This window comes from Dama dama, chromosome 4 (genome assembly GCF_033118175.1).
Source record: "Dama dama isolate Ldn47 chromosome 4, ASM3311817v1, whole genome shotgun sequence".
NCBI classification, from domain to species: domain Eukaryota; kingdom Metazoa; phylum Chordata; class Mammalia; order Artiodactyla; family Cervidae; genus Dama; species Dama dama.
Window position 1 is genome coordinate 34,279,797 of NC_083684.1, and position 14,680 is coordinate 34,294,476.

The window sequence follows — 14,680 nt, forward strand, 5'->3', positions numbered from 1 at the left end:
GTGATTGGACCTAGAAACTGTCATACAGAGTGGACTAAGTCAGAAAGAGAAAAATGAATATTGTTTATTAATGCATATATATGGAATCTCAACAAATGGTACAAATGAACTTATTTGCAGAGCAGAAATAGACACACAAACATAGAGAACAAACAGATGGATACTAAAGGGGAAGTGGGTGGAATGAATTGAGAGATTGAGATGGACATATATATACAACTATGTATAAAATAGATAACTGATGAGAACCTACTTCACAGCACAGGAAGCACTATCATGCTCTGCGTTGACCTCAATGGGAAGGAAATCCACAAACGAGGGGATATAGGTACACCTGTGACTGATTCACTTTGCTGTACCACAGAAACTAGTGCAACAGTGTAAAGCAACTATACTCTTCAAACTAAAAAATGTTCCATGTGGAGAAGAACTGAGGCTCTGGTCAACAAGCCAGCACAACCTTGCCGTGTGGAATTAGCCTCTCCAGGCCCAGGAAAGCTTTCAGGTGACTGCAGTCCTAGTCAACATCTGACTGTAATTTCATTGAGATCTCAAACAAAAGCACCCAGCCAAGCTCCCAAATTCTGGACCTGCAGAAACTATACTAAACATTTGAAGTCATTGAGTGTTGAGTGGTTGATTACATAGCTGCAGAAAAATAAAAGAATAGAAAGAGTTAATTCAGGAAAGAAAATATATTCATGCAACCATCAAATATGTATTGAAAGCCAGATACTTTGAGGTTTTGATAGGGAAAATATTGATATAGGCCAGACTTAGAAAACTTATATTCTGATGAAGGTAGATCCTTTATCAGTGTTTTAAAAGCATTTTGGATGTTAACAAATTTCTAAGACAGTAAATATGAATGAAGACATTCCTATGAAGGGAATAATAAACAGCTGAAAATTCTTTAAAAATCAAGGAAATTAATCCTTGATTTTTTTAAAAAAGTGTTTTAAAAAGAGTTTAAAAATGTTTTAAAAAGGAGTTTTTAGAAAAAAATGTTCATGGCAGCCTATCTGAGGATATGACATTTATTTATTTGTTAATAGCTGATTTACAGTGTTGGGTTAGTGTCAGGTGTATAGCAAAGTGATTCACTGTTATATACATATTTATATATACCTCTCTGAAATATATACATACATATATGTGTATATAATATATACATATAATACATATATATGTATATGTGTAATTATGTATAATAATATATACATATAATAATATACATATATGTATATGTACAATAATAATGTATAGTAATAATATATATACATATAATAATATACATAATATATGTATTATACATATGTATAATATATGTATGTATCATACATATAATAATATACATAATATATGTATTATACATATGTATAATATATATATGTATCATACATATGTATTATATTGGGTTGGCCCAAAAGTTTGTTTGTTTGTTTCCACAAGATATTATGGAAAAATCCAAAAGAATTTTTTGGCTAACCCATAGTAGCTCAAATAAAGAATCTGCCTGCAGTGTAGGAGACCTGGGTTCAATTCCTGGGTTGGGAAGATCCCCTGGAGAAGGAAATGGAAGCCCACTCCAGTATTCTTGCCTGGAGAATTTAATGGATAGAGAACCTGGTGGGCTACAGTCCATGGGTTTGCAAAGAGTTGGACCCTATTGAGCAACTAACACACAATTTATAAAGAATTCAGATTCTTTTCTCTTATAGATTACTATAAAATATGGAGTATAATTCTTTGTTCTATACAGGAGGTCCTTGTTGATTATCTGTTTTATATATAGTAGTGTCTATATTTTAATCTCAAACTCCTGATTTATCCACCTCTTTCCGTTTTGGTAACCATAAGTTTGTTTTCTATGTTTGTGGGTCTGTTTCTGTTGTGTACATGTAAAAATGGATACTATAAAAGTCCTAGAGGAAAACACAGGCAGGGCATCTTTGACATAAATTGCAGCAATATCTTTCTGGAGCCTTCTCCTAGAGTAATGTATATAAAAACAAAAATAAACAAGTGGGACCTAATTAAACCTAAAAGCTTTTTGCACAGCAAGGAAACCATGCTGCTGCTACTAAGTCACTTCAGTCGTGTCCGACTCTGTGTGACCCCATAGACGGCATCCCTGGGATTCTCCAGGCAAGAACACTGGAGTGGGTTGCCATTTACAAAACTAAACAATAACCTACAGAATGGGAGGAAACATTTGTTAGCAATGCAAATGATAAAGGATTAATCTCTTCCACAATATACAATCAGCTCATACAGCTCAATATAAAAACAAACAACCCAATGAAAACATAGGGAGAAGATCTGAATAGACATTTCTCCAAAGAAGATATACAGATGGCCGACATGCATATGAAAAGATGCTAAAGTTGCTAACTATTAGAGAAATGCAAATCACAACTACAGTGAGATACTTTTCACAAACAATAAATGCTGGAGAGGGTGTGGAGAGAAGGGAACCCTCCTGCACTGTTGGTGGGAAGGTAAATTGTTACAGTCACTATGGAGCACAGTATGGAAGATCTTTAAAAATTATAATAATAAAGCTACCATGTGACCCTGCAATCACACTCCTAGGCAAATATCCAGAGAGAAACATGATCCAAAATGATACATGCACCCCAATTCATTGCAGTTCTATTTACAATAGCCAAGATATGGATGCAGCCTAAATGCCCATTCACTGAGGAATGGATAGACGAGTGTGTGGTATGTGGTATATACACAAATAGACATGTATGTGGTATATACACAGTAAATACTACTCAGCCATAACAAATTGAAATAATGCCATTTGCAACAATGTTGATGGACCAAGAGGTTATCATACTAAGTAAAGTAAGCCAGACAGAGAAAGACAAATATCATATGATATCACTTACAGGTGGAATGTTAAAAAAAAAAAAAAAAAATGATACGAATTAACTTAAGCAGAAATAGACCCCCAGACATAGGAACAAAACATATGACAATGCCATACAAGTTAGATAATGAAGGGTGAAAAGGAGCTTGTTCATTTATCCCTGGAGGAGGACACAGACCAGTTTATGCAAAGATTCTGAACTCACGAAGAGCTGATTGTATCTAAAGAAAGGAAAGATGGTTAGAGCATAATAAATGATGAGGATTATGCGTCAAGAAGCTAGGAAGTGTGGCAGGCACTCGATTTTATAGGATTTCATAGAGTATAATGAGAAGTTAAGATGTTCAAAGGTTATCACTGAGGGTTTTGAGCAGAAGAAGCAAGATTCTTAACAAATTCAATTAATGGTTGGCTCAGAAGTACTCCTCCTTTACAACAATGATAGTTTCTTCAGGTATTGAGTATGTTTGACAACTAGTCAGGGGGCCATGACTTAGTGTCATCTCTTGATTAATATAATATTTCTACTTATTTTGAATGTATTCAGTCAGTGGACAACCATGAGAAGAGTAAGTTGTGTACACATTTGGAAAATAACTTCTTATGTATAAATTTATTATTTTCTAGTTTTAGAAAATTTAATATCAAGAATAAGCATCTTTGTGTTTGGTTTATACTTGGACTTCTGTAATACTATGAAGAGAAAGCAATAAAGAACAGAATTATTTCTGTAGAGTGTTACGAGTCTAAGAGGTGAAAAATCTTTCAAGACAAATATCTGCTGAATTATAGCTTACAAAATGAGGCACTATCACCATGAAAACCATTTTCTTTACCTAGATCCACAGTCTAGTATTCCAAAGGATTTATCCTAAGTAGTAAGTATACTCATCTTTTTATAATTTAAGGAACTATAATTGTGCTGAATCATGATACAGACATAATTTAAGAAATTTAATAATGCAGGTAACATTCAAGAAAAGGACACATTAATTTTGGATTTGCAATTTGCTATTATTCAAATAGCCCTATTACTTTAATAGTGAATATTCAATTTAAATTTTGCAATTTTTTCCAAAAGGGTTGAGTGTCAACTCAAATTCTTTAATTTGTATTAAAAAAATACATTTCTCATCAGTGTAAAGTACTATTTGTCACCTGGCAGGTAATAATTTCCTATCCCAACTCTTATTTCTGGTGAATATTTTCCCCTTCAAAGACTATTGAATCAAGAAAACACAACATTTTATGCTAATGCAATCTTTGTAAAAGCTGAGATAAAATTTCAAGTACTGATAATTATAAAAACCCTACAAGTAGATCCTAGAAATATTGGCTTCCCTTATTCCTGGGGATGCTGTTCTATCAAAAAGAAATAATTTTCTATATTCATTTTCAAAAGACTAGTTCCAAGGGATGTATTTCCAGAAATGTTTTTCTAAAACAGGTCATTTAATTCACCCACTGAAGAACCACACGTCATAGTTATGCCTTTGCAAGAGATGCTTAAATATATCATACATATTATTTGTCTTTGGAATGAAAATTTTAAAGTAGGTATCAACTCAAAATAGTAAAACTTTTGAATAACCAAGTGCATTAAATAATACAATAATTACACAAATATTTATTTAGCACTCATTTTGTTTAAAGATTTTGCTGAGTCAGGGATTCAAAGAAGGAAAGAATTCTGTTTCCTCAACCAGTTTAGTACCCTTCAGGGGATGAAGCATTTCATACTATACTGCTGATGGTTTTTGTGTGTGTGTGTAACAAATGAAAAAAGACAGTGACCATAGTGATCTTGGAAAGAGACCGAAATGAAGAAAGGCTCTGGAGGAGGTAACACTTGAGGTGGGTTAGAAAGCTGAGTTAAAGAAGCACGGAAATGTACCATAGGCAGAAGGACCAGTGTGGCCAAGATACAAACTGAGAAAAACTTGATGTGTTGTGGAAAAGTAGTTGCTTGACATAGCTTAATCCTAGCATATATAGTTTTTAAGCATGGGCAAAGTAATAAAGGAAAAATAAGATTAAAAGGGACTTTCTTTTAAAAAAAGAGGGGGGAAGAAAAGACTTTCTTTACTGCATTATGCTATTGAGACTTCATTCATAAAGCAAAAGAAAACCATGAGGATATTTTTACTCAGCTCTTAAATCTACCTTAGAAAAAATATAAAAACTAGCTTATGGATTTTTCTAAAAAAAAAAAATCATCCTCAGTTGTGTTTGCCATGCTGATATTGTCTTAACTCTGAATTTTTGAAGGAGAAACTCAATACTTCTAATACTCATGAAGGTGGCTGGCATGTCAACCTTAGAGAGGAAAATCCTTAATTAAGGCTCAGATCTGCCACAGCGAAGCAGCAATCTTTCCCGTATTGATCTAGATAAACTGCTTAGGAGAGTGAAAATGCTATTGTCTCTATTTGTTTTCCTTACACAGCCAGAAGTTGAATTACTACTGTTTGGGCTTCAGCAAAATAAACCGATGATGCTCCACCTGGTCTCCTTCACTCTTATTTCTGGAAGCTGATCAAGGCCACAGCTGTGTGTTAGGAAGGCTCTTACACTCATTGTAGTTTCCCTCTGGCCAACGTCTCTGGGGACCTTGCTTTCCGGACACTGGTGTGAAGGTGTTCTTGAGAACATTGGGGGAGAGGTCAACAACGTCCTGATTAGAGCAGTTGAAGAAATAAACCCTGTTGCTCTTTTGAGCAGGAAGTCACTGACAGTGAAAAATAGGAATTTTCCAACCCCCAAATCTTTTTCTTTAGTAAGTTTTTTGGGTAATCAATATAAAGCCATATCAAGGCTTTTTGTGTTTGTAAAGAAATGGGAAAACCATCTATTGTTATGTAGTTAATTAATCATTAAGCTACTTTTAACCAAATTGCAGGGAGCTTAGATTGAAATGCAGGGAGCTTAATTAGAGTGAAGACTGCTGAAAACCTTCAGTGTGGTGTTCCCTTGCCTAGGGACATACTTCTGTTAGAATGTGATGTGGATGGACCTAGAGGGGTAATGGAGGTGACTGAGGTCATGTGATGACCTGGAGGGGTGGGATGGGGGGCTGGAGGGAGGCTTGAGGGGGATATACACATATAGCTGATTCACTCTGTTGTACAGGAGAAACTAACATGACCTTGTAAAGCAGTTATACTCCAGTAATACAATTTACAAAAAAAGATGTGGCAGTTATTAGTTGTAGATATAATGCAGTTATCCACAGATAGGCCTTAGGGTAAGTTTTTAGCTATAGAGCCCCAGATGCAGTCAACGTGAAGTTTTATTAAGGAAGAGCTTCTAGAGAGAGTACCTGTGATCATGCATTTGGCTGATTCTCTCCCATTTCCTGATCTGTTCACCTCCTCTACTAAGAATTCCACAGAAAGTAATTTTAGTTTACTCTGTAGATTAATTTGTGCCTCATTTTGTACTGAACAAAGCCAAGAGTGCTGACATTTTCCTGTTCCAACACCCACACTCAGAGGATCCCAAGGAGACTTACATTCCAAACCACTCTAGCTCTTTATATGGTGGCTCCAGTAGCCCAGGAGGACCACAGACACCAACTTCTGTATGAAAAAAGTGGCATGAATCTGGGAAGAGCATAAAAAGGCTAAGAAAATAAATACAGGTATTCAAGGGATCTTGTTGGAGTAAATAAATTCGTTATTTAAATTCAGTCAACAATTTAATTGAATGATGGGTACATAAAGATTTTGATGAGAAGTTGTGGAGACCTTGGGGAAGCTGATTTGCAGTCAGAGCTATCCTGATGTGCAGGCCACCTAAGTATAACCATCTAGGATAGGCATACAACTGTAAAGCAAAATTTATTGAAAGGGCAATAAAGATTGGAGAGGTATTTATTTTCATTACCCCATATTCTAGGGAGTGGTGGATTCTAACAGAAAGATCACTGGGATAGTTGTCAGCATGGAAGTCTGTGCTCCTATCTCTTTGATGCCAGTGTCTTAGGATAGGATATTGGGATGCTAAGCATTTCTGTCTTGTATGCTGCAACTGTGATGCACCAGTCAGACTCTGCTCTTTAAGGCTGAGGCATGTATTTCCACAGCTACAAATAATTTTAGACACTAATGCTACACAGCTGAGTCTTTCCCTAAGAAATTGTCTTTGGCCAAAGTGTGTGGTTTCACCCAATGCTAGGTCCCCTCTCTCAGAAGGGTACCTACATCAGGTAGGAATCCAAGTGCAAAGATCTGGCCCTACCCTTTAATTCTGAAATATTAGAGATATCCCATAGCAGAACTACTGGTAGGATTTCCTGAGGCTTCCTTTGTAATTGCATCACAGTTCAACTTCCTCTGTCCAGTGTTACTCATCTAACCTCCTCATAGTTGTACCCCAGAAGTCTCTCTAAGAAGGTTGCTGAAGTTATATCTGTGGCTTGAAGTCTGTTTTGTAAGGAATATGATATAAAAATATGATCACAGAAAGAAAAATCTAAAATAGAATAATGTATTTTACTGTAGCTAAATAAACATGAAATAAAACTTAACACTTTGACCTTTTAAAGTATACAAGTCAGTGGTATTAAGTACCCCTGCAGTGGTATTAAGAACCTCCTCACCACTCTGTAGGTTCAGAAAATTTTCATCGCTCTGAGTGGAAATGCTGCGCTCACTAATGAAGAGCTCCTCATTCCCTGTTCCCATCTGCCTTAAGCTACTGCTACTCTATTTTCTGTCTCTATACATTTACCTATTCTGGATTTTAGTGTAAAACTGAAACATAGGTTCAGCCTTTTATGTCTGGTTTCTTTTATTTAGCACATGTTTTCAAGATTCATTCTGCATTGTAGCATGTATCAATAGTTTGTCCCTTTTTAGGGTTAAATAATATTCTGTTGTATGAGTATATCACATTTTGTTATTCATTAGTCCATTGATAGACATTGGGATTGTTTCTTTCTTTCTGCTATTATAGATGGTGCTGCTATGAACATTTGTATGCAAGTTTTTTAGTTCTCATTTTCAATTCTTTTGGGCATATACCTAGGCATAGAATTACTCAGTCATATAGCAATTCTATTTTTAACTTGTTGAGGAAAAGCCAAACTGTCCTTCATTATGGCTGCATCATTTTACCACCAATTTCCAGTTTCTTCACATTCTCCCTGACATTTGTTGTTTCCTGTATGTTTGAATATTTTGAATATACCTAGCAGCTGTAAAGTAGTATCTCATTGTGGTTCTGATTTGCATAATCTGAATAACTAATGATGTTGAGCATCTTTTCATGTACTCATGTGTAGCCCTTTACCCACCTTAAATTGCAAAGTCTATCTTTTAATTGTTGAGTTGGAAGAGTTACATATTTAGAATGGGGGTTTGGAACAAGAGTTTATGCTGTCCAGCTGGTGATATCAATTGCATCTCTGACAGTGTCCTGATATCATCTCGCATGTTCTAGAGATGCACACGTGCTAACTTTTGCCTATAGTGATTTAGGCTGGGATACTGTGGAAGAAAATACTTGGGCAGGTATGATACCTTAAGTATTTGAGAGGCTCTAGGAATTTTCTAATAGCAAGCATTATGGTATTAAATGGCTCTTGCTAGGAGTTATCAATGTATTCAAGAAATACAGTAAAAGTATGTAAGAAGTTAACAGCCAAATAACCAATTAAAAGCTAAATTCAGTCAAAAGCCAGAATTCCTCTGTGGCAGCATATAAGAGACACAATTATCTCCTAGAGCTTGAGTGCAGAAAAAGCTGAGGATCACATTGGAAACTTAATTTTAATGACAATAGAGCTCTAAGAGCCTGTTAAATTCTTAAAACCATAGTCTGGTAGGATTGAAAACAACTGGGATCAAGAGATCTGGGATGGGAACATCCATGTTGATTCACTCAATATAAATCCCCATATTTGTCAGAACTCTTGTGACTGCAGAAGTATCTTCCGTCTGCATAAAGACTGGGACCTTCCCCATATCCTTGCTTGAAGATGATGCACAGCTTGCTTCAGAGGTGAACATGTCACTAGCATTGCTGAGAAAATACTGATGACTGTCTTCTGATTGTTAGGGCTAAATGTAGAATATACTGTTAGAGAAATTGATTCCATTACAACAGTAGAGACCATAAGGTCCCTGAAATAACAGAGACCAGATGGTGGTGCTGTGTTGTCAAGGGCTTAGGTGGGGGCTATTATTGTAACAAGAAGTAAAGTTGGAGTGACAGCCAAGGGACCTTAATGCAGATTACTACTGAGACAGTATGTAAATAGAATGCAGCGTCTCCAAGAGGCAAGATAGATGAGCAGCCAACAAGGGCATTAGTTAATCTGTGTAATCAAATAAATTAAAGATGGATAATCATAAAAGCCCCACTAATAAAAAATGATAGTTTTTTCAGACATACTGTTTGTTGATGGAAGACACCAGAATCCTAATTCCAGTCCAAAGAAAATGGTATATAGTAATGATTTTCCCAGTCCTTTCCCAAGGGTCCCAGAACCATTTTCTTAGGTATCTAAATACTTAGAATAGATACTATCCAAACATTTTGAATATTTTATGGAGTAGAGTTCATTTGTTCATGAATGATCCAGGATCTGAAGCCTTATTATTCTGTTTCCTTCTGTTGGGAATATAATTTATGGTGACCAGGCAAATAAAGAAGTCTTGGGCCATATCTGGCTCATAGTGGGTACACTGAATTTATGGAACCACTCAGTGGTCCTTTTGATGGAGATACACTTGCTTGCTGAAAGCACCCCACAACACACACACACACACACACAATTCCCTGACCTGTGGGGAAGAGCTGTCACAGTGGAGAAGGCCATTTGGAAGCTACCTCAGGATTATGTTAACTATCTCTCACTCTATCACAAAACAGACCAAGGGGTCCTAGAGTATTTGGATGGCCCACACAGGTTCACATTTGTCCACAATATCCTTGATATGTATTCAATCATACTGTTAACCAAGTCATGCCTAGTACACTGGAATATATGTACTCCAGATATTGGGAGATGAAACCAACAAAGATTTAAGAGCTCAGCATGAATATATTTAAAGGTCTAGCTGTGTGGTGCAAACCAGGATATCTTCTCTAATTTAAAATATAAATAATTGAACCTTATGTCTTTTAAAAATGGGCTTCCCTTTTGGCTGAGATGGTAAAGAATCTGCTTGCAAGGTGGAAGACCCAGGTTCAGTCCCTGGGTCAGGAAGATCCCCTGGAGAAGGAAATGGCTACCCACTCCAGTATTCTTGCCTGGAAAACTCCATGATCAGAGGAACCTCGTGGGCTGCAGTCCATGGGCGTCACAAAGAATCAGACACAACTGAATAGCTAACATACACATACACACCATGTCTGTTTGGTCATTTTCTATTCTGGATGCAAAATATTTCACACATTACTTCAACCTGCATGAATGACACAGAAGACTACCATACGTGGAATTTAGAATTGAAAAGGATTTAATATCTGGTTCTAGCTATAGTACAAACAGCTCTGTCACTTGGGCCATAGGACTCAACAGATCATATGGTATTGCATATTATCTGTGATGGAAAAAGATACCATGTGGAATTTGTAACAAGGCCATTTAGAGGAATTGCAGTGTAGAACTGTGCTCTTCTGGAGCCAGGCCATGTTATCTGTAGCAGAAATCTATACAGAGCAGATTTTGATATGCAGTTAGGTTCTTGTAGAGACAAAGCATCTAACTGTGAGTCATCAAACGGCCTTACAATCAGAATCATCTATCATGAACTGGATTCTGTCAGTTTGAATAAGTCTTAAGATTGGAGGCATCAGCAACAGTTCTTCCTAAGTTATAAATGTTATATCCAAGAGATATGGGCAGAATAGGTTTGGGGAGTAAATGCAGACTGCATAAGCAAGTGGCCTAGAACCCCATATTATCAACCACTGCTACATAGGTTCCTCTCCCTCAGTTTACACCTATACCACAGAGAAGAACCTTATGGCTAGCTGATGGGTGGTAACAAATAATGTGATCACAAAGACAACAAGTAGATGAACCTATGGGAGTGAGAATCTACTCCAAAGGAAACCTTATGCAAGCAAGTGGATAAAATGACTTGGTAGAAGCAGTGGAATGGGACGTGTTAGCAGATTATGGATGTAGTTTGAAGGTAAAGCAAAAATGTTTTCTTGATGAATTAAACAGTGAAGGAATTTTCCAAGATTTTATGCCTAAAGCACATACACACACACACACACACACACACACACACACAGATACTCACACACAGAGGTTAGCTTTAAAATACACCAAAGTTTAAAACATGATGATAATTTTACTCTCAATTTTCATAGAATTAATCACAAATAACTTTTCTTCTTGCTGTTTTGTGTTCAGAATAAGATTTTAATAGAAAACACAGTGGATATTGGTTGGCTTTAACCATTCTTCTATAGTCAAATAAATAAATTGTTTACTATTTTCACTGCTGTTAATAATACTGCAAGAAATATATCAATGTATAGAACTTTACATTTAAGCTTATAAATTCAAAATGACATCACTAGCAATAACAGTCTTTATATGTATATAAATGTCAAAAGTATATGTAGCAAATTATATTACATAATTATATCATTACAATATTACATAATTATATCATTACAATATTACATATATTGCATATTTAATAACATTACATATGCTATATATATGTATAAACAAAACACTTGCCAGTCTAATAGGGATAATTTGTAACTTAGATAAAAATGTCTTCATTTGTTTGATTACTATTGATGCAGAAATTGTTTTCCATATACTTGGTAAGTACTTAGTATTTCCTTTTTTAACATGATCTGTTGTTCTTTTTCTATTTTACTTCTTGAATTTTGGTATTTTTCTTATTGATTTGTGTAACTTTTCTATATTAATAAAGACTTTGTCAGTTTGTCACATTTGCTGGAAATGCTTTTGGCAGCATTTTTTGAAGTAGGCTTTTTATAGCTTTTTGTTGATATGTTGCTTTGTGATTGCTTCTTTATTTCTAAATTTAAAACTGTATCCACATGTCAGAATTTTTTCTCAACAGCCTATTCCATTTTCTCCTGGTTATCTATGCTTTCATCTTAATACTGAATTCTTTTTGCCTCCTGAAATATCTCTTGCTGTGTTGCAACTTCATGGTTATTATATATAAGGTAGAAAGAGAGAAGTATCTTACCCAAACCCCCTCTCTTCACCTCAACTTGGTTGGTAAGAGAGAAGATTCAAAACAGAAACCGTTTGCAAAGCTAGCAAGACACCAAACAATAGTATTTCACATGGGAGATGTTAAACCTGGTATTTTTAAGATGATCAATCAATAATATATATCATAGGATAGTTAAAAAGAGAAAAGCTTTTTAAATGCAGGCTATTAAATACTATAAGCTGATCACTATTAGCTCCAATAATTCACTGCTCCTTTTCCTTTCCACATTCAGGTTATTGTACTATTGTACTAGTCAAATAAAACACCTATATGTCCAGTGAACTCTATGATTTTAATATAATTCCTGGCTAAATCAAATAATATTTACCATTTAGTATCCAGTTTATTCTTTATATCAATTTTAGACAAAGAAGATAAGAGTGCAGACTCAGAGGAACTAAGTAACAAATTCAATAATACTTTAATATAGAAAAATGAATAAATCAATGGGAGAGAGAAAAGAGAGAAAAAGCTGTGATATATATTTTTTAATATCCTGGATGTGAAATAGCATTTCTCACACCATTATCAGCACAATTTAAAGTCATTCAAATGCAGTCTTCTTTGCTTTAGAAGAACCAGCAGGTTCTCCAACAGCAGCTGGGACGCCTGTCTACTTTCTCTTTGAAAACTTTAAATTCAGCATCATGTTCTCTGCCAAAATTTCAATGGGTTAGAGGATAAACCAGTAAAATCTTGGAGTAACAGGATGATTTATAGAGAAAAATGATTGGCCAATCTACCTATTACACTCTTTACCTGTATTATACTGAAAGAAAGTGGCAGGTTTGAAATATAAAGGTCTGCACATTTAAGGACACTAAAGTCCTATTTCCAGACCCTATCACAGCAACATGAGTGCTTTAAAGAAGAGATTCAGGGAGCTGTCTGCTTATTACCCAGCACAGCATTGCTCCCAGTTATACCCTCTTCAATCTCCGTCAGCCCTCCTAATGAATATAATTTCAATTCCCAGGTGTGGCCTTGCCATATTTTCCTCTGTTACTTTCAAAGTCAAATGAAAAGATCTACTTTTTTCTACTCCTGGGCACACCAATAATTTCTCCTTTTCCTGATCAGTACTAATTAGTATTTATCAAGGAAGAAAAAAGTGACAGGACTGCTATTTTTCTTCTTTCTTATCTGTATCTGCATCTCATAATTTTTCTGCACTTATTTTTAAAATTTTGTGTCATTTTTTTGTTAGAGTTTTAAACTCAAAGTCTTTAAAGCCAAAACCAGTGTAATATAGAACATGAGACCCCCTACATTTGTAGTGATGTGGATGGACCGAGAGTCTGTCATGCAGGGTGAAGTAAATCAGAAAGAGAAAAGCAAGTATTGTATATTAATGCATATGTGCATATATATGATCTAGAAAAATATAGAGATGAATTTATTTGAAGGGAAGGAATACAGACATAGACCTAGAGAATGGACAGGTGGAAAGAGGGTGGGGAAGACGGTGGGAAGAATTGAGAGAGTAACATTGACAAATATATATTGAAGTTGCTCAGTTGTGTCTGACTCTTTGCCATGGACTGCAGTCCACCAGGCTCTCCATCATAGGATTTTACAGGCAATAGTACTGGAGTGGGTTGCCATTTCCTGCTCCAGGGGATCTTCCCGACCCAGGGATCGAACCCAGGTCTCTCGCATTGTAGGCAGACGCTTTTACCGTCTGAGCCACCAGAGAAGCCCCAAATATGTATTACCATGTGTAAAATGGATAGCTGATGGGAAACCGCTGTATGTCAGAGGGAGTGCAATTTGATGCCCTGTGATAATGTAGAAATTAAAAGATGCTTACTCCTTGGGAGGAAAGTTATGACCAACCTAGATAGCATATTAAAAAGCAGAGACATGACTTTGCCAACAAAGGTCTGTCTACTCAAGGCTATGGTTTTTCCAGTGGTCATGTATGGATGTGAGAGTTGGACTGTGAAGAAAGCTGAGCACCGAAAAATTGATGCTTTTGAACTGTGGTGTTGGAGAAGACTCTTGAGGGTCCCTCGGACTGCAAGGAGATCCAACCAGTCCATCCTAAAGGAGATCAGTCCTGGGTGTTCATTGGAAGGACTGATGCTGAAGCTGAAACTCCAATACTTTGGCCACCTGATGCGAAGAGTTGACTCATTGGAAAAGACCCTGATGCTGGGAGGGATTGGGGACAGGAGGAGAAGGGGACGACAGAGGATGAGATGGTTGGATGGCATCAGCGACTTGATGGACATGAGTTTGAATAAACTCCGGGAGTTTGTGATGGACCTGGAGGCCTGGTGTGCTGTGATTCATGGGGTTGCAAAGAGTCGGACACGACTGAGCGACTGAACTGAACTGATGATGTAGAAGAGTGGGATAAGGGGGTGGGAGGGAGGCTCAAGATGGAGGGGTTATATGTTATACATATAGCTGATTCACTTTGTTGTATGACAGAAACTGACATAATGTTGTAAAACAATTATACTCTAATTTTAAAAATTAGAAAAAACTTCTAAGAGCAATATTGATGCATTATGTGGCTTACAAGATCAACAACCCACTCTAACAAATCTTGCTTTTTGTCGAACAA